Below are 22,740 nucleotides of genomic sequence, written 5' to 3'. Positions count from 1 at the left end.
TAAGTTTCGGGTCATTTCGGGTCGACCCGCCGCCCCGTAAACCTGAAATTTTCGGGTTCGGGTCAGCATACCTGACCCGTCACGGGTTGGCGGGTCGGGGTTCGGGTCAACAGATTTTCTGGCGGGTCTGTTGACCCAAACCCGACCCGCCAACCTGATTTGGACCCGAATTGCCACCCCTAACTGCAAGCGTGAAGGATTGATTTCATGATAATTTAGAGTTGCGGGATGAGGGAAAAAAACAGGGTGCAAATCAATAACAAAAAAAAATATAAAGTAAATAAATAAAAGGATAAGAGGAAAATGCTTGAATTGACGCTTAAAATGAATTTCGGTCTAGAAAAGCCACACTGCTTCGCAGGACGGGGTAGTTTAAAAGAATAAAGCGAAAGGAACATGGCGGGTGCGATCATACCAGCACTAATGCACCGGATCCCATCAGAACTCCGAAGTTAAGCGTGCTTGGGCGAGAGTAGTACTAGGATGGGTGACCCCCTGGGAAGTCCTCGTGTTGCACCCCTCTCTTTTTTGTTTCGAAATCCAAATTTCCTATTCGTTCTTTATCCTGTAGTAATTTAGCTCCGTCGGAACGATTGCTTAATATTTTGCTTCTTGTCGAAGCGTGAAGGAGGATCTGAAGGCGCGAGACAAATCAGGAACGGTACGGCTCGATCAAAGCCCGGATCGTCGCTCAAATTTGTCGGCGCAAATGTATCACCGCAACTAGGGGTGGCAATTTTCGACACGACCTGAAAACACGACACGAACCTAACACGAAATTAATGGGTTTGGGTTGAGGTTTCGGGAATTCGGGTCAGAATCGGGTTGGACCCGATGAACCCGAAAAGAAAACCGGTCGATTTCGGGTCAACCCGTGGTGACCTGATATGACCCGATATGACCCGTTTACGAATTAAAAATAATTTAATAAACATAAAAATAATTTTATCTAACTAAACTAAGTTATTCTTTTTTTCAAAGGCATTAATTACTTAATCCTAAACGAATTTATTTAATTTGTGTGAAGTTGAAATTATTATACTTGGACAAATAATATATTATATTATTTTTCACTTTTGTATTGTTTTAATTTATTTTATATTTTGCTTGGGATAAAACACTTTTACGGTGTTTAATTTATTTTAGATTTGATTTGGAATCATTTATTTAAATTTTTATTACTTGATTATGTAATTAGTTTTGTGAGAAATTGATTTTATTAGAAATTACAGTGATAAATTAATAAATTAAAATTAAGTTTCGGGTCATTTCGGGTCGACCCGCCGCCCCGTAAACCTGAAATTTTCGGGTTCGGGTCAGCATACCTGACCCGTCACGGGTTGGCGGGTCGGGGTTCGGGTCAACAGATTTTCTGGCGGGTCTGTTGAGCCGAACCCGACCCGCCAACCTGATTTGGACCCGAATTGCCACCCCTAACTGCAAGCGTGAAGGATTGATTTCATGATAATTTAGAGTTGCGGGATGAGGGAAAAAAACAGGGTGCAAATCAATAACAAAAAAAAATATAAAGTAAATAAATAAAAGGATAAGAGGAAAATGCTTGAATTGACGCTTAAAATGAATTTCGGTCTAGAAAAGCCACACTGCTTCGCAGGACGGGGTAGTTTAAAAGAATAAAGCGAAAGGAACATGGCGGGTGCGATCATACCAGCACTAATGCACCGGATCCCATCAGAACTCCGAAGTTAAGCGTGCTTGGGCGAGAGTAGTACTAGGATGGGTGACCCCCTGGGAAGTCCTCGTGTTGCACCCCTCTCTTTTTTGTTTCGAAATCCAAATTTCCTATTCGTTCTTTATCCTGTAGTAATTTAGCTCCGTCGGAACGATTGCTTAATATTTTGCTTCTTGTCGAAGCGTGAAGGAGGATCTGAAGGCGCGAGACAAATCAGGAACGGTACGGCTCGATCAAAGCCCGGATCGTCGCTCAAATTTGTCGGCGCAAATGTATCACCGCAACTAGGGGTGGCAATTTTCGACACGACCTGAAAACACGACACGAACCTAACACGAAATTAATGGGTTTGGGTTGAGGTTTCGGGAATTCGGGTCAGAATCGGGTTGGACCCGATGAACCCGAAAAGAAAACCGGTCGATTTCGGGTCAACCCGTGGTGACCCGATATGACCCGTTTACGAATTAAAAATAATTTAATAAACATAAAAATAATTTTATCTAACTAAACTAAGTTATTCTTTTTTTCAAAGGCATTAATTACTTAATCCTAAACGAATTTATTTAATTTGTGTGAAGTTGAAATTATTATACTTGGACAAATAATATATTATATTATTTTTCACTTTTGTATTGTTTTAATTTATTTTATATTTTGCTTGGGATAAAACACTTTTACGGTGTTTAATTTATTTTAGATTTGATTTGGAATCATTTATTTAAATTTTTATTACTTGATTATGTAATTAGTTTTGTGAGAAATTGATTTTATTAGAAATTACAGTGATAAATTAATAAATTAAAATTAAGTTTCGGGTCATTTCGGGTCGACCCGCCGCCCCGTAAACCTGAAATTTTCGGGTTCGGGTCAGCATACCTGACCCGTCACGGGTTGGCGGGTCGGGGTTCGGGTCAACAGATTTTCTGGCGGGTCTGTTGAGCCGAACCCGACCCGCCAACCTGATTTGGACCCGAATTGCCACCCCTAACTGCAAGCGTGAAGGATTGATTTCATGATAATTTAGAGTTGCGGGATGAGGGAAAAAAACAGGGTGCAAATCAATAACAAAAAAAAATATAAAGTAAATAAATAAAAGGATAAGAGGAAAATGCTTGAATTGACGCTTAAAATGAATTTCGGTCTAGAAAAGCCACACTGCTTCGCAGGACGGGGTAGTTTAAAAGAATAAAGCGAAAGGAACATGGCGGGTGCGATCATACCAGCACTAATGCACCGGATCCCATCAGAACTCCGAAGTTAAGCGTGCTTGGGCGAGAGTAGTACTAGGATGGGTGACCCCCTGGGAAGTCCTCGTGTTGCACCCCTCTCTTTTTTGTTTCGAAATCCAAATTTCCTATTCGTTCTTTATCCTGTAGTAATTTAGCTCCGTCGGAACGATTGCTTAATATTTTGCTTCTTGTCGAAGCGTGAAGGAGGATCTGAAGGCGCGAGACAAATCAGGAACGGTACGGCTCGATCAAAGCCCGGATCGTCGCTCAAATTTGTCGGCGCAAATGTATCACCGCAACTAGGGGTGGCAATTTTCGACACGACCTGAAAACACGACACGAACCTAACACGAAATTAATGGGTTTGGGTTGAGGTTTCGGGAATTCGGGTCAGAATCGGGTTGGACCCGATGAACCCGAAAAGAAAACCGGTCGATTTCGGGTCAACCCGTGGTGACCTGATATGACCCGTTTACGAATTAAAAATAATTTAATAAACATAAAAATAATTTTATCTAACTAAACTAAGTTATTCTTTTTTTCAAAGGCATTAATTACTTAATCCTAAACGAATTTATTTAATTTGTGTGAAGTTGAAATTATTATACTTGGACAAATAATATATTATATTATTTTTCACTTTTGTATTGTTTTAATTTATTTTATATTTTGCTTGGGATAAAACACTTTTACGGTGTTTAATTTATTTTAGATTTGATTTGGAATCATTTATTTAAATTTTTATTACTTGATTATGTAATTAGTTTTGTGAGAAATTGATTTTATTAGAAATTACAGTGATAAATTAATAAATTAAAATTAAGTTTCGGGTCATTTCGGGTCGACCCGCCGCCCCGTAAACCTGAAATTTTCGGGTTCGGGTCAGCATACCTGACCCGTCACGGGTTGGCGGGTCGGGGTTCGGGTCAACAGATTTTCTGGCGGGTCTGTTGACCCGAACCCGACCCGCCAACCTGATTTGGACCCGAATTGCCACCCCTAACTGCAAGCGTGAAGGATTGATTTCATGATAATTTAGAGTTGCGGGATGAGGGAAAAAAACAGGGTGCAAATCAATAACAAAAAAAAATATAAAGTAAATAAATAAAAGGATAAGAGGAAAATGCTTGAATTGACGCTTAAAATGAATTTCGGTCTAGAAAAGCCACACTGCTTCGCAGGACGGGGTAGTTTAAAAGAATAAAGCGAAAGGAACATGGCGGGTGCGATCATACCAGCACTAATGCACCGGATCCCATCAGAACTCCGAAGTTAAGCGTGCTTGGGCGAGAGTAGTACTAGGATGGGTGACCCCCTGGGAAGTCCTCGTGTTGCACCCCTCTCTTTTTTGTTTCGAAATCCAAATTTCCTATTCGTTCTTTATCCTGTAGTAATTTAGCTCCGTCGGAACGATTGCTTAATATTTTGCTTCTTGTCGAAGCGTGAAGGAGGATCTGAAGGCGCGAGACAAATCAGGAACGGTACGGCTCGATCAAAGCCCGGATCGTCGCTCAAATTTGTCGGCGCAAATGTATCACCGCAACTAGGGGTGGCAATTTTCGACACGACCTGAAAACACGACACGAACCTAACACGAAATTAATGGGTTTGGGTTGAGGTTTCGGGAATTCGGGTCAGAATCGGGTTGGACCCGATGAACCCGAAAAGAAAACCGGTCGATTTCGGGTCAACCCGTGGTGACCTGATATGACCCGTTTACGAATTAAAAATAATTTAATAAACATAAAAATAATTTTATCTAACTAAACTAAGTTATTCTTTTTTTCAAAGGCATTAATTACTTAATCCTAAACGAATTTATTTAATTTGTGTGAAGTTGAAATTATTATACTTGGACAAATAATATATTATATTATTTTTCACTTTTGTATTGTTTTAATTTATTTTATATTTTGCTTGGGATAAAACACTTTTACGGTGTTTAATTTATTTTAGATTTGATTTGGAATCATTTATTTAAATTTTTATTACTTGATTATGTAATTAGTTTTGTGAGAAATTGATTTTATTAGAAATTACAGTGATAAATTAATAAATTAAAATTAAGTTTCGGGTCATTTCGGGTCGACCCGCCGCCCCGTAAACCTGAAATTTTCGGGTTCGGGTCAGCATACCTGACCCGTCACGGGTTGGCGGGTCGGGGTTCGGGTCAACAGATTTTCTGGCGGGTCTGTTGACCCGAACCCGACCCGCCAACCTGATTTGGACCCGAATTGCCACCCCTAACTGCAAGCGTGAAGGATTGATTTCATGATAATTTAGAGTTGCGGGATGAGGGAAAAAAACAGGGTGCAAATCAATAACAAAAAAAAATATAAAGTAAATAAATAAAAGGATAAGAGGAAAATGCTTGAATTGACGCTTAAAATGAATTTCGGTCTAGAAAAGCCACACTGCTTCGCAGGACGGGGTAGTTTAAAAGAATAAAGCGAAAGGAACATGGCGGGTGCGATCATACCAGCACTAATGCACCGGATCCCATCAGAACTCCGAAGTTAAGCGTGCTTGGGCGAGAGTAGTACTAGGATGGGTGACCCCCTGGGAAGTCCTCGTGTTGCACCCCTCTCTTTTTTGTTTCGAAATCCAAATTTCCTATTCGTTCTTTATCCTGTAGTAATTTAGCTCCGTCGGAACGATTGCTTAATATTTTGCTTCTTGTCGAAGCGTGAAGGAGGATCTGAAGGCGCGAGACAAATCAGGAACGGTACGGCTCGATCAAAGCCCGGATCGTCGCTCAAATTTGTCGGCGCAAATGTATCACCGCAACTAGGGGTGGCAATTTTCGACACGACCTGAAAACACGACACGAACCTAACACGAAATTAATGGGTTTGGGTTGAGGTTTCGGGAATTCGGGTCAGAATCGGGTTGGACCCGATGAACCCGAAAAGAAAACCGGTCGATTTCGGGTCAACCCGTGGTGACCTGATATGACCCGATATGACCCGTTTACGAATTAAAAATAATTTAATAAACATAAAAATAATTTTATCTAACTAAACTAAGTTATTCTTTTTTTCAAAGGCATTAATTACTTAATCCTAAACGAATTTATTTAATTTGTGTGAAGTTGAAATTATTATACTTGGACAAATAATATATTATATTATTTTTCACTTTTGTATTGTTTTAATTTATTTTATATTTTGCTTGGGATAAAACACTTTTACGGTGTTTAATTTATTTTAGATTTGATTTGGAATCATTTATTTAAATTTTTATTACTTGATTATGTAATTAGTTTTGTGAGAAATTGATTTTATTAGAAATTACAGTGATAAATTAATAAATTAAAATTAAGTTTCGGGTCATTTCGGGTCGACCCGCCGCCCCGTAAACCTGAAATTTTCGGGTTCGGGTCAGCATACCTGACCCGTCACGGGTTGGCGGGTCGGGGTTCGGGTCAACAGATTTTCTGGCGGGTCTGTTGACCCAAACCCGACCCGCCAACCTGATTTGGACCCGAATTGCCACCCCTAACTGCAAGCGTGAAGGATTGATTTCATGATAATTTAGAGTTGCGGGATGAGGGAAAAAAACAGGGTGCAAATCAATAACAAAAAAAAATATAAAGTAAATAAATAAAAGGATAAGAGGAAAATGCTTGAATTGACGCTTAAAATGAATTTCGGTCTAGAAAAGCCACACTGCTTCGCAGGACGGGGTAGTTTAAAAGAATAAAGCGAAAGGAACATGGCGGGTGCGATCATACCAGCACTAATGCACCAGATCCCATCAGAACTCCGAAGTTAAGCGTGCTTGGGCGAGAGTAGTACTAGGATGGGTGACCCCCTGGGAAGTCCTCGTGTTGCACCCCTCTCTTTTTTGTTTCGAAATCCAAATTTCCTATTCGTTCTTTATCCTGTAGTAATTTAGCTCCGTCGGAACGATTGCTTAATATTTTGCTTCTTGTCGAAGCGTGAAGGAGGATCTGAAGGCGCGAGACAAATCATGAACGGTACGGCTCGATCAAAGCCCGGATCGTCGCTCAAATTTGTCGGCGCAAATGTATCACCGCAACTAGGGGTGGCAATTTTCGACACGACCTGAAAACACGACACGAACCTAACACGAAATTAATGGGTTTGGGTTGAGGTTTCGGGAATTCGGGTCAGAATCGGGTTGGACCCGATGAACCCGAAAAGAAAACCGGTCGATTTCGGGTCAACCCGTGGTGACCTGATATGACCCGTTTACGAATTAAAAATAATTTAATAAACATAAAAATAATTTTATCTAACTAAACTAAGTTATTCTTTTTTTCAAAGGCATTAATTACTTAATCCTAAACGAATTTATTTAATTTGTGTGAAGTTGAAATTATTATACTTGGACAAATAATATATTATATTATTTTTCACTTTTGTATTGTTTTAATTTATTTTATATTTTGCTTGGGATAAAACACTTTTACGGTGTTTAATTTATTTTAGATTTGATTTGGAATCATTTATTTAAATTTTTATTACTTGATTATGTAATTAGTTTTGTGAGAAATTGATTTTATTAGAAATTACAGTGATAAATTGATAAATTAAAATTAAGTTTCGGGTCATTTCGGGTCGACCCGCCGCCCCGTAAACCTGAAATTTTCGGGTTCGGGTCAGCATACCTGACCCGTCACGGGTTGGCGGGTCGGGGTTCGGGTCAACAGATTTTCTGGCGGGTCTGTTGACCCGAACCCGACCCGCCAACCTGATTTGGACCCGAATTGCCACCCCTAACTGCAAGCGTGAAGGATTGATTTCATGATAATTTAGAGTTGTGGGATGAGGGAAAAAAACAGGGTGCAAATCAATAACAAAAAAAAATATAAAGTAAATAAATAAAAGGATAAGAGGAAAATGCTTGAATTGACGCTTAAAATGAATTTCGGTCTAGAAAAGCCACACTGCTTCGCAGGACGGGGTAGTTTAAAAGAATAACGCGAAAGGAACATGGCGGGTGCGATCATACCAGCACTAATGCACCGGATCCCATCAGAACTCCGAAGTTAAGCGTGCTTGGGCGAGAGTAGTACTAGGATGGGTGACCCCCTGGGAAGTCCTCGTGTTGCACCCCTCTCTTTTTTGTTTCGAAATCCAAATTTCCTATTCGTTCTTTATCCTGTAGTAATTTAGCTCCGTCGGAACGATTGCTTAATATTTTGCTTCTTGTCGAAGCGTGAAGGAGGATCTGAAGGCGCGAGACAAATCAGGAACGGTACGGCTCGATCAAAGCCCGGATCGTCGCTCAAATTTGTCGGCGCAAATGTATCACCGCAACTAGGGGTGGCAATTTTCGACACGACACGAACCTAACACGAAATTAATGGGTTTGGGTTGAGGTTTCGGGAATTCGGGTCAGAATCGGGTTGGACCCGATGAACCCGAAAAGAAAACCGGTCGATTTCGGGTCAACCCGTGGTGACCTGATATGACCCGATATGACCCGTTTACGAATTAAAAATAATTTAATAAACATAAAAATAATTTTATCTAACTAAACTAAGTTATTCTTTTTTTCAAAGGCATTAATTACTTAATCCTAAACGAATTTATTTAATTTGTGTGAAGTTGAAATTATTATACTTGGACAAATAATATATTATATTATTTTTCACTTTTGTATTGTTTTAATTTATTTTATATTTTGCTTGGGATAAAACACTTTTACGGTGTTTAATTTATTTTAGATTTGATTTGGAATCATTTATTTAAATTTTTATTACTTGATTATGTAATTAGTTTTGTGAGAAATTGATTTTATTAGAAATTACAGTGATAAATTAATAAATTAAAATTAAATTTCGGGTCATTTCGGGTCGACCCGCCGCCCCGTAAACCTGAAATTTTCGGGTTCGGGTCAGCATACCTGACCCGTCACGGGTTGGCGGGTCGGGGTTCGGGTCAACAGATTTTCTGGCGGGTCTGTTGACCCGAACCCGACCCGCCAACCTGATTTGGACCCGAATTGCCACCCCTAACTGCAAGCGTGAAGGATTGATTTCATGATAATTTAGAGTTGCGGGATGAGGGAAAAAAACAGGGTGCAAATCAATAACAAAAAAAAATATAAAGTAAATAAATAAAAGGATAAGAGGAAAATGCTTGAATTGACGCTTAAAATGAATTTCGGTCTAGAAAAGCCACACTGCTTCGCAGGACGGGGTAGTTTAAAAGAATAAAGCGAAAGGAACATGGCGGGTGCGATCATACCAGCACTAATGCACCGGATCCCATCAGAACTTCGAAGTTAAGCGTGCTTGGGCGAGAGTAGTACTAGGATGGGTGACCCCCTGGGAAGTCCTCGTGTTGCACCCCTCTCTTTTTTGTTTCGAAATCCAAATTTCCTATTCGTTCTTTATCCTGTAGTAATTTAGCTCCGTCGGAACGATTGCTTAATATTTTGCTTCTTGTCGAAGCGTGAAGGAGGATCTGAAGGCGCGAGACAAATCAGGAACGGTACGGCTCGATCAAAGCCCGGATCGTCGCTCAAATTTGTCGGCGCAAATGTATCACCGCAACTAGGGGTGGCAATTTTCGACACGACCTGAAAACACGACACGAACCTAACACGAAATTAATGGGTTTGGGTTGAGGTTTCGGGAATTCGGGTCAGAATCGGGTTGGACCCGATGAACCCGAAAAGAAAACCGGTCGATTTCGGGTCAACCCGTGGTGACCTGATATGACCCGATATGACCCGTTTACGAATTAAAAATAATTTAATAAACATAAAAATAATTTTATCTAACTAAACTAAGTTATTCTTTTTTTCAAAGGCATTAATTACTTAATCCTAAACGAATTTATTTAATTTGTGTGAAGTTGAAATTATTATACTTGGACAAATAATATATTATATTATTTTTCACTTTTGTATTGTTTTAATTTATTTTATATTTTGCTTGGGATAAAACACTTTTACGGTGTTTAATTTATTTTAGATTTGATTTGGAATCATTTATTTAAATTTTTATTACTTGATTATGTAATTAGTTTTGTGAGAAATTGATTTTATTAGAAATTACAGTGATAAATTAATAAATTAAAATTAAGTTTCGGGTCATTTCGGGTCGACCCGCCGCCCCGTAAACCTGAAATTTTCGGGTTCGGGTCAGCATACCTGACCCGTCACGGGTTGGCGGGTCGGGGTTCGGGTCAACAGATTTTCTGGCGGGTCTGTTGACCCGAACCCGACCCGCCAACCTGATTTGGACCCGAATTGCCACCCCTAACTGCAAGCGTGAAGGATTGATTTCATGATAATTTAGAGTTGCGGGATGAGGGAAAAAAACAGGGTGCAAATCAATAACAAAAAAAAATATAAAGTAAATAAATAAAAGGATAAGAGGAAAATGCTTGAATTGACGCTTAAAATGAATTTCGGTCTAGAAAAGCCACACTGCTTCGCAGGACGGGGTAGTTTAAAAGAATAAAGCGAAAGGAACATGGCGGGTGCGATCATACCAGCACTAATGCACCGGATCCCATCAGAACTCCGAAGTTAAGCGTGCTTGGGCGAGAGTAGTACTAGGATGGGTGACCCCCTGGGAAGTCCTCGTGTTGCACCCCTCTCTTTTTTGTTTCGAAATCCAAATTTCCTATTCGTTCTTTATCCTGTAGTAATTTAGCTCCGTCGGAACGATTGCTTAATATTTTGCTTCTTGTCGAAGCGTGAAGGAGGATCTGAAGGCGCGAGACAAATCAGGAACGGTACGGCTCGATCAAAGCCCGGATCGTCGCTCAAATTTGTCGGCGCAAATGTATCACCGCAACTAGGGGCGGCAATTTTCGACACGACCTGAAAACACGACACGAACCTAACACGAAATTAATGGGTTTGGGTTGAGGTTTCGGGAATTCGGGTCAGAATCGGGTTGGACCCGATGAACCCGAAAAGAAAACCGGTCGATTTCGGGTCAACCCGTGGTGACCTGATATGACCCGATATGACCCGTTTACGAATTAAAAATAATTTAATAAACATAAAAATAATTTTATCTAACTAAACTAAGTTATTCTTTTTTTCAAAGGCATTAATTACTTAATCCTAAACGAATTTATTTAATTTGTGTGAAGTTGAAATTATTATACTTGGACAAATAATATATTATATTATTTTTCACTTTTGTATTGTTTTAATTTATTTTATATTTTGCTTGGGATAAAACACTTTTACGGTGTTTAATTTATTTTAGATTTGATTTGGAATCATTTATTTAAATTTTTATTACTTGATTATGTAATTAGTTTTGTGAGAAATTGATTTTATTAGAAATTACAGTGATAAATTAATAAATTAAAATTAAGTTTCGGGTCATTTCGGGTCGACCCGCCGCCCCGTAAACCTGAAATTTTCGGGTTCGGGTCAGCATACCTGACCCGTCACGGGTTGGCGGGTCGGGGTTCGGGTCAACAGATTTTCTGGCGGGTCTGTTGACCCGAACCCGACCCGCCAACCTGATTTGGACCCGAATTGCCACCCCTAACTGCAAGCGTGAAGGATTGATTTCATGATAATTTAGAGTTGCGGGATGAGGGAAAAAAACAGGGTGCAAATCAATAACAAAAAAAAATATAAAGTAAATAAATAAAAGGATAAGAGGAAAATGCTTGAATTGACGCTTAAAATGAATTTCGGTCTAGAAAAGCCACACTGCTTCGCAGGACGGGGTAGTTTAAAAGAATAAAGCGAAAGGAACATGGCGGGTGCGATCATACCAGCACTAATGCACCGGATCCCATCAGAACTCCGAAGTTAAGCGTGCTTGGGCGAGAGTAGTACTAGGATGGGTGACCCCCTGGGAAGTCCTCGTGTTGCACCCCTCTCTTTTTTGTTTCGAAATCCAAATTTCCTATTCGTTCTTTATCCTGTAGTAATTTAGCTCCGTCGGAACGATTGCTTAATATTTTGCTTCTTGTCGAAGCGTGAAGGAGGATCTGAAGGCGCGAGACAAATCAGGAACGGTACGGCTCGATCAAAGCCCGGATCGTCGCTCAAATTTGTCGGCGCAAATGTATCACCGCAACTAGGGGTGGCAATTTTCGACACGACCTGAAAACACGACACGAACCTAACACGAAATTAATGGGTTTGGGTTGAGGTTTCGGGAATTCGGGTCAGAATCGGGTTGGACCCGATGAACCCGAAAAGAAAACCGGTCGATTTCGGGTCAACCCGTGGTGACCTGATATGACCCGTTTACGAATTAAAAATAATTTAATAAACATAAAAATAATTTTATCTAACTAAACTAAGTTATTCTTTTTTTCAAAGGCATTAATTACTTAATCCTAAACGAATTTATTTAATTTGTGTGAAGTTGAAATTATTATACTTGGACAAATAATATATTATATTATTTTTCACTTTTGTATTGTTTTAATTTATTTTATATTTTGCTTGGGATAAAACACTTTTACGGTGTTTAATTTATTTTAGATTTGATTTGGAATCATTTATTTAAATTTTTATTACTTGATTATGTAATTAGTTTTGTGAGAAATTGATTTTATTAGAAATTACAGTGATAAATTAATAAATTAAAATTAAGTTTCGGGTCATTTCGGGTCGACCCGCCGCCCCGTAAACCTGAAATTTTCGGGTTCGGGTCAGCATACCTGACCCGTCACGGGTTGGCGGGTCGGGGTTCGGGTCAACAGATTTTCTGGCGGGTCTGTTGACCCGAACCCGACCCGCCAACCTGATTTGGACCCGAATTGCCACCCCTAACTGCAAGCGTGAAGGATTGATTTCATGATAATTTAGAGTTGCGGGATGAGGGAAAAAAACAGGGTGCAAATCAATAACAAAAAAAAATATAAAGTAAATAAATAAAAGGATAAGAGGAAAATGCTTGAATTGACGCTTAAAATGAATTTCGGTCTAGAAAAGCCACACTGCTTCGCAGGACGGGGTAGTTTAAAAGAATAAAGCGAAAGGAACATGGCGGGTGCGATCATACCAGCACTAATGCACCGGATCCCATCAGAACTCCGAAGTTAAGCGTGCTTGGGCGAGAGTAGTACTAGGATGGGTGACCCCCTGGGAAGTCCTCGTGTTGCACCCCTCTCTTTTTTGTTTCGAAATCCAAATTTCCTATTCGTTCTTTATCCTGTAGTAATTTAGCTCCGTCGGAACGATTGCTTAATATTTTGCTTCTTGTCGAAGCGTGAAGGAGGATCTGAAGGCGCGAGACAAATCAGGAACGGTACGGCTCGATCAAAGCCCGGATCGTCGCTCAAATTTGTCGGCGCAAATGTATCACCGCAACTAGGGGTGGCAATTTTCGACACGACCTGAAAACACGACACGAACCTAACACGAAATTAATGGGTTTGGGTTGAGGTTTCGGGAATTCGGGTCAGAATCGGGTTGGACCCGATGAACCCGAAAAGAAAACCGGTCGATTTCGGGTCAACCCGTGGTGACCTGATATGACCCGTTTACGAATTAAAAATAATTTAATAAACATAAAAATAATTTTATCTAACTAAACTAAGTTATTCTTTTTTTCAAAGGCATTAATTACTTAATCCTAAACGAATTTATTTAATTTGTGTGAAGTTGAAATTATTATACTTGGACAAATAATATATTATATTATTTTTCACTTTTGTATTGTTTTAATTTATTTTATATTTTGCTTGGGATAAAACACTTTTACGGTGTTTAATTTATTTTAGATTTGATTTGGAATCATTTATTTAAATTTTTATTACTTGATTATGTAATTAGTTTTGTGAGAAATTGATTTTATTAGAAATTACAGTGATAAATTGATAAATTAAAATTAAGTTTCGGGTCATTTCGGGTCGACCCGCCGCCCCGTAAACCTGAAATTTTCGGGTTCGGGTCAGCATACCTGACCCGTCACGGGTTGGCGGGTCGGGGTTCGGGTCAACAGATTTTCTGGCGGGTCTGTTGACCCGAACCCGACCCGCCAACCTGATTTGGACCCGAATTGCCACCCCTAACTGCAAGCGTGAAGGATTGATTTCATGATAATTTAGAGTTGCGGGATGAGGGAAAAAAACAGGGTGCAAATCAATAACAAAAAAAAATATAAAGTAAATAAATAAAAGGATAAGAGGAAAATGCTTGAATTGACGCTTAAAATGAATTTCGGTCTAGAAAAGCCACACTGCTTCGCAGGACGGGGTAGTTTAAAAGAATAAAGCGAAAGGAACATGGCGGGTGCGATCATACCAGCACTAATGCACCGGATCCCATCAGAACTCCGAAGTTAAGCGTGCTTGGGCGAGAGTAGTACTAGGATGGGTGACCCCCTGGGAAGTCCTCGTGTTGCACCCCTCTCTTTTTTGTTTCGAAATCCAAATTTCCTATTCGTTCTTTATCCTGTAGTAATTTAGCTCCGTCGGAACGATTGCTTAATATTTTGCTTCTTGTCGAAGCGTGAAGGAGGATCTGAAGGCGCGAGACAAATCAGGAACGGTACGGCTCGATCAAAGCCCGGATCGTCGCTCAAATTTGTCGGCGCAAATGTATCACCGCAACTAGGGGTGGCAATTTTCGACACGACCTGAAAACACGACACGAACCTAACACGAAATTAATGGGTTTGGGTTGAGGTTTCGGGAATTCGGGTCAGAATCGGGTTGGACCCGATGAACCCGAAAAGAAAACCGGTCGATTTCGGGTCAACCCGTGGTGACCTGATATGACCCGATATGACCCGTTTACGAATTAAAAATAATTTAATAAACATAAAAATAATTTTATCTAACTAAACTAAGTTATTCTTTTTTTCAAAGGCATTAATTACTTAATCCTAAACGAATTTATTTAATTTGTGTGAAGTTGAAATTATTATACTTGGACAAATAATATATTATATTATTTTTCACTTTTGTATTGTTTTAATTTATTTTATATTTTGCTTGGGATAAAACACTTTTACGGTGTTTAATTTATTTTAGATTTGATTTGGAATCATTTATTTAAATTTTTATTACTTGATTATGTAATTAGTTTTGTGAGAAATTGATTTTATTAGAAATTACAGTGATAAATTAATAAATTAAAATTAAGTTTCGGGTCATTTCGGGTCGACCCGCCGCCCCGTAAACCTGAAATTTTCGGGTTCGGGTCAGCATACCTGACCCGTCACGGGTTGGCGGGTCGGGGTTCGGGTCAACAGATTTTCTGGCGGGTCTGTTGACCCGAACCCGACCCGCCAACCTGATTTGGACCCGAATTGCCACCCCTAACTGCAAGCGTGAAGGATTGATTTCATGATAATTTAGAGTTGCGGGATGAGGGAAAAAAACAGGGTGCAAATCAATAACAAAAAAAAATATAAAGTAAATAAATAAAAGGATAAGAGGAAAATGCTTGAATTGACGCTTAAAATGAATTTCGGTCTAGAAAAGCCACACTGCTTCGCAGGACGGGGTAGTTTAAAAGAATAAAGCGAAAGGAACATGGCGGGTGCGATCATACCAGCACTAATGCACCGGATCCCATCAGAACTCCGAAGTTAAGCGTGCTTGGGCGAGAGTAGTACTAGGATGGGTGACCCCCTGGGAAGTCCTCGTGTTGCACCCCTCTCTTTTTTGTTTCGAAATCCAAATTTCCTATTCGTTCTTTATCCTGTAGTAATTTAGCTCCGTCGGAACGATTGCTTAATATTTTGCTTCTTGTCGAAGCGTGAAGGAGGATCTGAAGGCGCGAGACAAATCAGGAACGGTACGGCTCGATCAAAGCCCGGATCGTCGCTCAAATTTGTCGGCGCAAATGTATCACCGCAACTAGGGGTGGCAATTTTCGACACGACCTGAAAACACGACACGAACCTAACACGAAATTAATGGGTTTGGGTTGAGGTTTCGGGAATTCGGGTCAGAATCGGGTTGGACCCGATGAACCCGAAAAGAAAACCGGTCGATTTCGGGTCAACCCGTGGTGACCTGATATGACCCGTTTACGAATTAAAAATAATTTAATAAACATAAAAATAATTTTATCTAACTAAACTAAGTTATTCTTTTTTTCAAAGGCATTAATTACTTAATCCTAAACGAATTTATTTAATTTGTGTGAAGTTGAAATTATTATACTTGGACAAATAATATATTATATTATTTTTCACTTTTGTATTGTTTTAATTTATTTTATATTTTGCTTGGGATAAAACACTTTTACGGTGTTTAATTTATTTTAGATTTGATTTGGAATCATTTATTTAAATTTTTATTACTTGATTATGTAATTAGTTTTGTGAGAAATTGATTTTATTAGAAATTACAGTGATAAATTAATAAATTAAAATTAAGTTTCGGGTCATTTCGGGTCGACCCGCCGCCCCGTAAACCTGAAATTTTCGGGTTCGGGTCAGCATACCTGACCCGTCACGGGTTGGCGGGTCGGGGTTCGGGTCAACAGATTTTCTGGCGGGTCTGTTGACCCAAACCCGACCCGCCAACCTGATTTGGACCCGAATTGCCACCCCTAACTGCAAGCGTGAAGGATTGATTTCATGATAATTTAGAGTTGCGGGATGAGGGAAAAAAACAGGGTGCAAATCAATAACAAAAAAAAATATAAAGTAAATAAATAAAAGGATAAGAGGAAAATGCTTGAATTGACGCTTAAAATGAATTTCGGTCTAGAAAAGCCACACTGCTTCGCAGGACGGGGTAGTTTAAAAGAATAAAGCGAAAGGAACATGGCGGGTGCGATCATACCAGCACTAATGCACCAGATCCCATCAGAACTCCGAAGTTAAGCGTGCTTGGGCGAGAGTAGTACTAGGATGGGTGACCCCCTGGGAAGTCCTCGTGTTGCACCCCTCTCTTTTTTGTTTCGAAATCCAAATTTCCTATTCGTTCTTTATCCTGTAGTAATTTAGCTCCGTCGGAACGATTGCTTAATATTTTGCTTCTTGTCGAAGCGTGAAGGAGGATCTGAAGGCGCGAGACAAATCATGAACGGTACGGCTCGATCAAAGCCCGGATCGTCGCTCAAATTTGTCGGCGCAAATGTATCACCGCAACTAGGGGTGGCAATTTTCGACACGACCTGAAAACACGACACGAACCTAACACGAAATTAATGGGTTTGGGTTGAGGTTTCGGGAATTCGGGTCAGAATCGGGTTGGACCCGATGAACCCGAAAAGAAAACCGGTCGATTTCGGGTCAACCCGTGGTGACCTGATATGACCCGTTTACGAATTAAAAATAATTTAATAAACATAAAAATAATTTTATCTAACTAAACTAAGTTATTCTTTTTTTCAAAGGCATTAATTACTTAATCCTAAACGAATTTATTTAATTTGTGTGAAGTTGAAATTATTATACTTGGACAAATAATATATTATATTATTTTTCACTTTTGTATTGTTTTAATTTATTTTATATTTTGCTTGGGATAAAACACTTTTACGGTGTTTAATTTATTTTAGATTTGATTTGGAATCATTTATTTAAATTTTTATTACTTGATTATGTAATTAGTTTTGTGAGAAATTGATTTTATTAGAAATTACAGTGATAAATTGATAAATTAAAATTAAGTTTCGGGTCATTTCGGGTCGACCCGCCGCCCCGTAAACCTGAAATTTTCGGGTTCGGGTCAGCATACCTGACCCGTCACGGGTTGGCGGGTCGGGGTTCGGGTCAACAGATTTTCTGGCGGGTCTGTTGACCCGAACCCGACCCGCCAACCTGATTTGGACCCGAATTGCCACCCCTAACTGCAAGCGTGAAGGATTGATTTCATGATAATTTAGAGTTGCGGGATGAGGGAAAAAAACAGGGTGCAAATCAATAACAAAAAAAAATATAAAGTAAATAAATAAAAGGATAAGAGGAAAATGCTTGAATTGACGCTTAAAATGAATTTCGGTCTAGAAAAGCCACACTGCTTCGCAGGACGGGGTAGTTTAAAAGAATAAAGCGAAAGGAACATGGCGGGTGCGATCATACCAGCACTAATGCACCGGATCCCATCAGAACTCCGAAGTTAAGCGTGCTTGGGCGAGAGTAGTACTAGGATGGGTGACCCCCTGGGAAGTCCTCGTGTTGCACCCCTCTCTTTTTTGTTTCGAAATCCAAATTTCCTATTCGTTCTTTATCCTGTAGTAATTTAGCTCCGTCGGAACGATTGCTTAATATTTTGCTTCTTGTCGAAGCGTGAAGGAGGATCTGAAGGCGCGAGACAAATCAGGAACGGTACGGCTCGATCAAAGCCCGGATCGTCGCTCAAATTTGTCGGCGCAAATGTATCACCGCAACTAGGGGTGGCAATTTTCGACACGACCTGAAAACACGACACGAACCTAACACGAAATTAATGGGTTTGGGTTGAGGTTTCGGGAATTCGGGTCAGAATCGGGTTGGACCCGATGAACCCGAAAAGAAAACCGGTCGATTTCGGGTCAACCCGTGGTGACCTGATATGACCCGATATGACCCGTTTACGAATTAAAAATAATTTAATAAACATAAAAATAATTTTATCTAACTAAACTAAGTTATTCTTTTTTTCAAAGGCATTAATTACTTAATCCTAAACGAATTTATTTAATTTGTGTGAAGTTGAAATTATTATACTTGGACAAATAATATATTATATTATTTTTCACTTTTGTATTGTTTTAATTTATTTTATATTTTGCTTGGGATAAAACACTTTTACGGTGTTTAATTTATTTTAGATTTGATTTGGAATCATTTATTTAAATTTTTATTACTTGATTATGTAATTAGTTTTGTGAGAAATTGATTTTATTAGAAATTACAGTGATAAATTAATAAATTAAAATTAAGTTTCGGGTCATTTCGGGTCGACCCGCCGCCCCGTAAACCTGAAATTTTCGGGTTCGGGTCAGCATACCTGACCCGTCACGGGTTGGCGGGTCGGGGTTCGGGTCAACAGATTTTCTGGCGGGTCTGTTGACCCAAACCCGACCCGCCAACCTGATTTGGACCCGAATTGCCACCCCTAACTGCAAGCGTGAAGGATTGATTTCATGATAATTTAGAGTTGCGGGATGAGGGAAAAAAACAGGGTGCAAATCAATAACAAAAAAAAATATAAAGTAAATAAATAAAAGGATAAGAGGAAAATGCTTGAATTGACGCTTAAAATGAATTTCGGTCTAGAAAAGCCACACTGCTTCGCAGGACGGGGTAGTTTAAAAGAATAAAGCGAAAGGAACATGGCGGGTGCGATCATACCAGCACTAATGCACCAGATCCCATCAGAACTCCGAAGTTAAGCGTGCTTGGGCGAGAGTAGTACTAGGATGGGTGACCCCCTGGGAAGTCCTCGTGTTGCACCCCTCTCTTTTTTGTTTCGAAATCCAAATTTCCTATTCGTTCTTTATCCTGTAGTAATTTAGCTCCGTCGGAACGATTGCTTAATATTTTGCTTCTTGTCGAAGCGTGAAGGAGGATCTGAAGGCGCGAGACAAATCATGAACGGTACGGCTCGATCAAAGCCCGGATCGTCGCTCAAATTTGTCGGCGCAAATGTATCACCGCAACTAGGGGTGGCAATTTTCGACACGACCTGAAAACACGACACGAACCTAACACGAAATTAATGGGTTTGGGTTGAGGTTTCGGGAATTCGGGTCAGAATCGGGTTGGACCCGATGAACCCGAAAAGAAAACCGGTCGATTTCGGGTCAACCCGTGGTGACCTGATATGACCCGTTTACGAATTAAAAATAATTTAATAAACATAAAAATAATTTTATCTAACTAAACTAAGTTATTCTTTTTTTCAAAGGCATTAATTACTTAATCCTAAACGAATTTATTTAATTTGTGTGAAGTTGAAATTATTATACTTGGACAAATAATATATTATATTATTTTTCACTTTTGTATTGTTTTAATTTATTTTATATTTTGCTTGGGATAAAACACTTTTACGGTGTTTAATTTATTTTAGATTTGATTTGGAATCATTTATTTAAATTTTTATTACTTGATTATGTAATTAGTTTTGTGAGAAATTGATTTTATTAGAAATTACAGTGATAAATTGATAAATTAAAATTAAGTTTCGGGTCATTTCGGGTCGACCCGCCGCCCCGTAAACCTGAAATTTTCGGGTTCGGGTCAGCATACCTGACCCGTCACGGGTTGGCGGGTCGGGGTTCGGGTCAACAGATTTTCTGGCGGGTCTGTTGACCCGAACCCGACCCGCCAACCTGATTTGGACCCGAATTGCCACCCCTAACTGCAAGCGTGAAGGATTGATTTCATGATAATTTAGAGTTGCGGGATGAGGGAAAAAAACAGGGTGCAAATCAATAACAAAAAAAAATATAAAGTAAATAAATAAAAGGATAAGAGGAAAATGCTTGAATTGACGCTTAAAATGAATTTCGGTCTAGAAAAGCCACACTGCTTCGCAGGACGGGGTAGTTTAAAAGAATAACGCGAAAGGAACATGGCGGGTGCGATCATACCAGCACTAATGCACCGGATCCCATCAGAACTCCGAAGTTAAGCGTGCTTGGGCGAGAGTAGTACTAGGATGGGTGACCCCCTGGGAAGTCCTCGTGTTGCACCCCTCTCTTTTTTGTTTCGAAATCCAAATTTCCTATTCGTTCTTTATCCTGTAGTAATTTAGCTCCGTCGGAACGATTGCTTAATATTTTGCTTCTTGTCGAAGCGTGAAGGAGGATCTGAAGGCGCGAGACAAATCAGGAACGGTACGGCTCGATCAAAGCCCGGATCGTCGCTCAAATTTGTCGGCGCAAATGTATCACCGCAACTAGGGGTGGCAATTTTCGACACGACACGAACCTAACACGAAATTAATGGGTTTGGGTTGAGGTTTCGGGAATTCGGGTCAGAATCGGGTTGGACCCGATGAACCCGAAAAGAAAACCGGTCGATTTCGGGTCAACCCGTGGTGACCTGATATGACCCGATATGACCCGTTTACGAATTAAAAATAATTTAATAAACATAAAAATAATTTTATCTAACTAAACTAAGTTATTCTTTTTTTGAAAGGCATTAATTACTTAATCCTAAACGAATTTATTTAATTTGTGTGAAGTTGAAATTATTATACTTGGACAAATAATATATTATATTATTTTTCACTTTTGTATTGTTTTAATTTATTTTATATTTTGCTTGGGATAAAACACTTTTACGGTGTTTAATTTATTTTAGATTTGATTTGGAATCATTTATTTAAATTTTTATTACTTGATTATGTAATTAGTTTTGTGAGAAATTGATTTTATTAGAAATTACAGTGATAAATTAATAAATTAAAATTAAATTTCGGGTCATTTCGGGTCGACCCGCCGCCCCGTAAACCTGAAATTTTCGGGTTCGGGTCAGCATACCTGACCCGTCACGGGTTGGCGGGTCGGGGTTCGGGTCAACAGATTTTCTGGCGGGTCTGTTGACCCGAACCCGACCCGCCAACCTGATTTGGACCCGAATTGCCACCCCTAACTGCAAGCGTGAAGGATTGATTTCATGATAATTTAGAGTTGCGGGATGAGGGAAAAAAACAGGGTGCAAATCAATAACAAAAAAAAATATAAAGTAAATAAATAAAAGGATAAGAGGAAAATGCTTGAATTGACGCTTAAAATGAATTTCGGTCTAGAAAAGCCACACTGCTTCGCAGGACGGGGTAGTTTAAAAGAATAAAGCGAAAGGAACATGGCGGGTGCGATCATACCAGCACTAATGCACCGGATCCCATCAGAACTTCGAAGTTAAGCGTGCTTGGGCGAGAGTAGTACTAGGATGGGTGACCCCCTGGGAAGTCCTCGTGTTGCACCCCTCTCTTTTTTGTTTCGAAATCCAAATTTCCTATTCGTTCTTTATCCTGTAGTAATTTAGCTCCGTCGGAACGATTGCTTAATATTTTGCTTCTTGTCGAAGCGTGAAGGAGGATCTGAAGGCGCGAGACAAATCAGGAACGGTACGGCTCGATCAAAGCCCGGATCGTCGCTCAAATTTGTCGGCGCAAATGTATCACCGCAACTAGGGGTGGCAATTTTCGACACGACCTGAAAACACGACACGAACCTAACACGAAATTAATGGGTTTGGGTTGAGGTTTCGGGAATTCGGGTCAGAATCGGGTTGGACCCGATGAACCCGAAAAGAAAACCGGTCGATTTCGGGTCAACCCGTGGTGACCTGATATGACCCGATATGACCCGTTTACGAATTAAAAATAATTTAATAAACATAAAAATAATTTTATCTAACTAAACTAAGTTATTCTTTTTTTCAAAGGCATTAATTACTTAATCCTAAACGAATTTATTTAATTTGTGTGAAGTTGAAATTATTATACTTGGACAAATAATATATTATATTATTTTTCACTTTTGTATTGTTTTAATTTATTTTATATTTTGCTTGGGATAAAACACTTTTACGGTGTTTAATTTATTTTAGATTTGATTTGGAATCATTTATTTAAATTTTTATTACTTGATTATGTAATTAGTTTTGTGAGAAATTGATTTTATTAGAAATTACAGTGATAAATTAATAAATTAAAATTAAGTTTCGGGTCATTTCGGGTCGACCCGCCGCCCCGTAAACCTGAAATTTTCGGGTTCGGGTCAGCATACCTGACCCGTCACGGGTTGGCGGGTCGGGGTTCGGGTCAACAGATTTTCTGGCGGGTCTGTTGACCCGAACCCGACCCGCCAACCTGATTTGGACCCGAATTGCCACCCCTAACTGCAAGCGTGAAGGATTGATTTCATGATAATTTAGAGTTGCGGGATGAGGGAAAAAAACAGGGTGCAAATCAATAACAAAAAAAAATATAAAGTAAATAA

General features: G+C 39.5%; 18 non-coding genes across 18 annotated transcripts; all 18 read left to right on the top strand.

The window, feature by feature from the left end:
• Positions 1-401: 401 nt before the first annotated feature.
• On the top strand, positions 402-520 carry LOC140028622 (5S ribosomal RNA). Its single transcript, XR_011832525.1, has one exon. It is a non-coding gene; the product is annotated as a 5S ribosomal RNA (ribosomal RNA).
• Positions 521-1,655: 1,135 nt separating this feature from the next.
• LOC140028621 (5S ribosomal RNA) lies at positions 1,656-1,774 on the top strand. Its single transcript, XR_011832524.1, has one exon. It is a non-coding gene; the product is annotated as a 5S ribosomal RNA (ribosomal RNA).
• Positions 1,775-2,899: 1,125 nt separating this feature from the next.
• On the top strand, positions 2,900-3,018 carry LOC140028620 (5S ribosomal RNA). The gene has a single exon (XR_011832523.1). It is a non-coding gene; the product is annotated as a 5S ribosomal RNA (ribosomal RNA).
• A 1,125-nt stretch (positions 3,019-4,143) lies between these two features.
• On the top strand, positions 4,144-4,262 carry LOC140028619 (5S ribosomal RNA). The gene has a single exon (XR_011832522.1). It is a non-coding gene; the product is annotated as a 5S ribosomal RNA (ribosomal RNA).
• A 1,125-nt stretch (positions 4,263-5,387) lies between these two features.
• LOC140028618 (5S ribosomal RNA) lies at positions 5,388-5,506 on the top strand. The gene has a single exon (XR_011832521.1). It is a non-coding gene; the product is annotated as a 5S ribosomal RNA (ribosomal RNA).
• A 1,135-nt stretch (positions 5,507-6,641) lies between these two features.
• LOC140030767 (5S ribosomal RNA) lies at positions 6,642-6,760 on the top strand. Its single transcript, XR_011834686.1, has one exon. It is a non-coding gene; the product is annotated as a 5S ribosomal RNA (ribosomal RNA).
• A 1,125-nt stretch (positions 6,761-7,885) lies between these two features.
• LOC140028616 (5S ribosomal RNA) lies at positions 7,886-8,004 on the top strand. Its single transcript, XR_011832519.1, has one exon. It is a non-coding gene; the product is annotated as a 5S ribosomal RNA (ribosomal RNA).
• Positions 8,005-9,126: 1,122 nt separating this feature from the next.
• Positions 9,127-9,245, top strand: LOC140030796 (5S ribosomal RNA). Its single transcript, XR_011834715.1, has one exon. It is a non-coding gene; the product is annotated as a 5S ribosomal RNA (ribosomal RNA).
• Positions 9,246-10,380: 1,135 nt separating this feature from the next.
• On the top strand, positions 10,381-10,499 carry LOC140028615 (5S ribosomal RNA). The gene has a single exon (XR_011832518.1). It is a non-coding gene; the product is annotated as a 5S ribosomal RNA (ribosomal RNA).
• Positions 10,500-11,634: 1,135 nt separating this feature from the next.
• LOC140028614 (5S ribosomal RNA) lies at positions 11,635-11,753 on the top strand. Its single transcript, XR_011832517.1, has one exon. It is a non-coding gene; the product is annotated as a 5S ribosomal RNA (ribosomal RNA).
• A 1,125-nt stretch (positions 11,754-12,878) lies between these two features.
• LOC140028613 (5S ribosomal RNA) lies at positions 12,879-12,997 on the top strand. Its single transcript, XR_011832516.1, has one exon. It is a non-coding gene; the product is annotated as a 5S ribosomal RNA (ribosomal RNA).
• A 1,125-nt stretch (positions 12,998-14,122) lies between these two features.
• On the top strand, positions 14,123-14,241 carry LOC140028612 (5S ribosomal RNA). The gene has a single exon (XR_011832515.1). It is a non-coding gene; the product is annotated as a 5S ribosomal RNA (ribosomal RNA).
• Positions 14,242-15,376: 1,135 nt separating this feature from the next.
• Positions 15,377-15,495, top strand: LOC140028611 (5S ribosomal RNA). The gene has a single exon (XR_011832514.1). It is a non-coding gene; the product is annotated as a 5S ribosomal RNA (ribosomal RNA).
• Positions 15,496-16,620: 1,125 nt separating this feature from the next.
• Positions 16,621-16,739, top strand: LOC140030766 (5S ribosomal RNA). The gene has a single exon (XR_011834685.1). It is a non-coding gene; the product is annotated as a 5S ribosomal RNA (ribosomal RNA).
• Positions 16,740-17,864: 1,125 nt separating this feature from the next.
• Positions 17,865-17,983, top strand: LOC140028610 (5S ribosomal RNA). The gene has a single exon (XR_011832513.1). It is a non-coding gene; the product is annotated as a 5S ribosomal RNA (ribosomal RNA).
• Positions 17,984-19,118: 1,135 nt separating this feature from the next.
• LOC140030765 (5S ribosomal RNA) lies at positions 19,119-19,237 on the top strand. Its single transcript, XR_011834684.1, has one exon. It is a non-coding gene; the product is annotated as a 5S ribosomal RNA (ribosomal RNA).
• Positions 19,238-20,362: 1,125 nt separating this feature from the next.
• LOC140028609 (5S ribosomal RNA) lies at positions 20,363-20,481 on the top strand. The gene has a single exon (XR_011832512.1). It is a non-coding gene; the product is annotated as a 5S ribosomal RNA (ribosomal RNA).
• A 1,122-nt stretch (positions 20,482-21,603) lies between these two features.
• LOC140030795 (5S ribosomal RNA) lies at positions 21,604-21,722 on the top strand. The gene has a single exon (XR_011834714.1). It is a non-coding gene; the product is annotated as a 5S ribosomal RNA (ribosomal RNA).
• The last annotated feature ends 1,018 nt before the right edge of the window (positions 21,723-22,740 follow it).

The sequence above is a fragment of the Coffea arabica genome, chromosome 11e (assembly GCF_036785885.1).
Source record: "Coffea arabica cultivar ET-39 chromosome 11e, Coffea Arabica ET-39 HiFi, whole genome shotgun sequence".
NCBI classification, from domain to species: Eukaryota; Viridiplantae; Streptophyta; class Magnoliopsida; order Gentianales; family Rubiaceae; genus Coffea; species Coffea arabica.
This window is presented reverse-complemented; position numbering and strand designations above follow the sequence as displayed.